This window comes from Colobus angolensis, unplaced genomic scaffold (assembly GCF_000951035.1).
Source record: "Colobus angolensis palliatus isolate OR3802 unplaced genomic scaffold, Cang.pa_1.0 Scaffold18, whole genome shotgun sequence".
Classification (NCBI taxonomy): domain Eukaryota; kingdom Metazoa; phylum Chordata; class Mammalia; order Primates; family Cercopithecidae; genus Colobus; species Colobus angolensis.
In genome coordinates this window covers 2,080,286-2,084,119 of record NW_012114932.1, presented here as the reverse complement: position 1 = coordinate 2,084,119, position 3,834 = coordinate 2,080,286, and the positions used below count along the sequence as shown (strand labels likewise).

Sequence of the window (3,834 nt, the reverse complement as noted above, 5' to 3'; positions counted from 1 at the left end):
GTAGAGACGGGGTTTCACCGTGTTAGCCAGGATGGTCTCTATCTCCTTACCTCGGCCTCCCGAAGTGCTGGGATTACAGGCGTGAGCCACTGCGCCCAGCCTAACTTTTGTATTTTTAGTTGAGACGGGATTTCACCATCTTGGCCAGGCTGGTCTTGAACTCCTGACCTCGCGATCCACCCACCTCGGCCTTCCAAAGTGCTAAGATTACAAGCGTGAACCACTGAGCCCGGTATCTTTCTTTTCTTTCTTTTTTTCTGAGACGGAGTCTTGCTCTATTGCCCAGGCTGGAGTCAGTAGCACAGTCTCGGCTCACTGCAACCTCTGCCTTCCGGGTTTAAGTGATTCTCCTGCCTCAGCCTCCCGAGTAGCTGGGATTACAGGTGCCTGCCACCAAGCCTGGGTAATTTTCGTATTTTTAGTAGAGATGGGGTTTCACCATGTTGGCCAGGCTGGTCTAGAACTCCTGACCTCGGGTGATCCACCCGCCGAGGCCTACCAAAGTGCTGGGATTACAGGCGTGAGCTACCGCGCCCCTCCAATCAGTTGGAGATGGCTTAAACTTAGTTCCGAAGAAGCTCCCTTCCATTTCTCTCACACTAACGGACAATAAGGAGGCCTCGAGCTAGGCAGGCCAGGGCCGTACCCGAGCTGCTGACAGGGTGCAAACCTCAGGAAAGTCAAGCCACCAAAAAACTGAGAGGAAAGCACAAGAAGACCGACCAGGTGTCACAGAGCAGAGAGGCCCAACCGCAAACCCTAGCACGTCCCGAGGAGGAGGGCGGGCAAGCGCGCCTTCTTATTGGATGGCGGTGGGCAACGTGCTCGTACGCCCCACCCCAGAAGGCAAGCCCCCTGCGCGCGGGGCACGGCGGGAGTAAGAGTCTGCGGGACCGGCAGCTGTACTTCATCTCCCAGCGGGCCGAGCGCTGAAGGCAGCGGCGCCGCGCGGCGCCTTTGTGGTATCGGTGGCCCTGCGCGGAGGAAGTTCCGGTCTCCGCGGCGCTGGTTCGGTGGCGGAGGCTGAGGAGAAGGAGGAGCGGGCCGTGGGGGCTTCGCCGCCTAGGTAGGGGCCCGGGACTGGAGAGAGGGCGTGCCAGAACCTGCGGGGGAATAGCCTGCAGACGGGCCCACTCTAGACGTCGCAGGCCCGCGCGGCCTGAAAGCTGTGGCTTCGGTGTCTCGGGGCAGCTGCGGCCTCGCTCGGAAAGAAGACCAAGCTACGGTGAGGTGAGGGAGGCGCCGCCCATGGCGGTCCCGGGGCGGGGCCCGGCGCGGCGGTAGATTACCGGTCCTGCCGCGGAGCGGCCAGCTGAGGGGCTGGAGCCGGCGCGTGGTTGCGGCTCTGTGCTCGTAGACTTCGGAGCTGTAAGCGGGTTCTTTCTTCTTGCGGTTTTCCTGTTTCAGATCCAATTTTGAGGCATCACTAGGAAGGGAGCTCTTGTGCTTAGCGCGTAGTCTCGTCCTCAGACTTGGACAGACACAAGGGAGGCTCCGCTGGATCGGAGGGCACAAGAGCTCCGAGGCCGGTCGGCGACTCGGTAGAACCTGGAGGCGGGGGAGTGGTCTGGTGGGTTCTGCGCCCGTTGGGCAATGAAGGAGAAGGATGTTTTCTCGTATTCACGCTTTAGATTCCATTAGCGGTGTAAATAGGTGTTTTTCTCTTTAGTTTAGAATTGACGTTAGACTAATGGGTTCAACTTTGGGAATGCTTTTTTTTTTTTTTAAAGGAAGGGCTCTGTTTTGTAGGGTACATAAACCGTGAGCATAATTGTATTTTTTGCATATTCCAGGTTTGGCTGTGAAGGTCAGAGTAGCTGGATTTAAGTGAAGGAGTTCAGTAGACATGCAGGTGGTCACCTGGTTCATTTTCTGAACCCTGGATTGTGCCCTCGGCTTGCTGGTTTCCACCTTCCTATTGAGAAATGCCGCCGGTGTGAATGATTTAAATATGTCACCATTACTGAATTTGTGAGGTCTGTAAGGAGAAGTATCGAGAACTGGTGCGCGATGGTAGGACTGGCAGTGAAGAAAGTAACTAAATAATATGTTACCATTTTGGTGAAACACGAAAGTTGAATTTGAACCTTGTCTCAGAAGCTAGCACCTAACTAGATACCTAACCTGCAGGACAGGTCCCAGGTCTCTCTGGATAGTTGTAGCACCTTTCCTTATAGAATTCTATTACCAGGCTGAGCCTGGTGGCTCACGCCTGTAATCCCAGCACTTTGGGAGGCTGAGGTGGGAGGATTGCTTGAGCCCAGGAGTTGGAGATCTGCGTGGGCACATGGCGAGACGCCGACTCTACAAAAAATAAAATAGCCAGGGCCGGGCACGGTGGCTCACACCTGTAATCCCAGCACTCTTGAGAGGCTGAGGCGGGCGGGTCACCTGAGGTAGGGAGTTTGAGACCAGCCTGACTAACATGGAGAAACCCCGTCCCTACCAAAAATACAGAATTAGCCGGCGTGGTGGTGCATGCTTGTAATCCCAGCCACTCGGGAGGCTGAGGCAGGAGAATCACTTGAACCCGGGAGGCGGAGGTTGTGGTGAGCTGAGATTGCTCCATTGCACTCCAACCTGGGCCACAAGAGCAAAACTCCATCGCAAAAAAAAACAAAAAAACAAGAAAAACCCCACAAAACTCAACAAAAACCAACATAGTAGAGGCAGCGTTTTGCCTTATGCCCAGCTAATTTTTTGTATTTTTTTTAGTAGAGGTGGAGTTTCGCCATGTTGGCCAGGCTGGTCTTTAACTACTGACCTCAGGTGATCCACCTACCTCGACTGTGAGCCTGGGCAACATGGCGAAACCCTGTCTCTACAAAAAAACCAAAAAAAATTAGCCAGGCATGGTGGCATGCTCCTGTTAGCCCTAACCACTCAGGAGGCTGAGATGGGAAAATCACTAGAGCCAGGGAGGTAGAGGTTGTAGTAAGGGTAGATCATGCCACTGCACTCCAACCTGGGCCACAGAGCAAGACTCTGTCTAAAAAAATAAAAATAAAAAAAATCAATAAAACAAATTGTAGTAAATAGATATTTTTATGTATGTTTATGTATATTTTAACAAAATTTGCCCTTTAAACCATTGTTAAGTATACAGTTCAATGGTATTAATTACTTTCACAATGTAATACGAGCAACACCACTATTTCTGAAACTTTATTTTCTCAAACAGAAACTTTGTAACCAGGGATGAGCATGGTGGCTCACGACTGTAAACCCAGCACTTTGGGAGGCCAGGGCAGGCAGATCACTTGAGGTCAGGAGTTCAAGAACAGCCTGGCCAACATGGTGAAACCCCATCTCTACTAAAAATACAAAAATTAGCCATGCATGGTGGCATGCACCTGTAACCCCACCTACTAGAGAGGCAGAGGTTGCAGTGAGCTGAGATCATTCCATTGCACTCCAGCCTGGGCTACAGAGCCAGACTCCCATCTCTAAAAAAAGAAAAAAAGAAACTGTAACCATTAAACAAGTTAACTTCCCATTTCCTCCTCTTTCTAATCTCTAATCTACTTTTTGTCTCTCTCAGTGTGCTTGTTCTAGCTACTGCAAATACTAAATGGAATCATGCAGTATTGTCCTTTTTTGTGTCTGGTTTATTTCACTTGGTGTAATGGTTTCAAGGTTGATCCATGTTGGAGCGTGTATCAGAATTTCATTCCTTTTTATTTTATTTTATTTTTATTTATTTATTTTTGAGACAGAGTCTCGCTCTGTTGCCCGGGCTGGAGTACAGTGGCCAGATCTCAGCTCACTGCAAGCTCCGCCTCCCGGGTTTACGCCATTCTCCTGCCTCACCCTCCCGAGTAGCTGGGACTACAG

At 51.3% G+C, this 3,834-nt stretch overlaps 1 protein-coding gene across 1 annotated transcript in view; it reads left to right on the top strand.

Annotated features, from left to right (window-relative positions):
• Positions 1 to 868: 868 nt before the first annotated feature.
• Positions 869 to 3,834, top strand: part of RBM6 (RNA binding motif protein 6) — a 146,750-nt gene continuing 143,784 nt past the window's right edge. The window contains exon 1 of the mRNA XM_011939304.1: positions 869 to 1,066. The gene's annotated coding sequence lies outside the window, so the exon portion shown is untranslated. The remainder of the gene's footprint in view (positions 1,067 to 3,834) is intronic.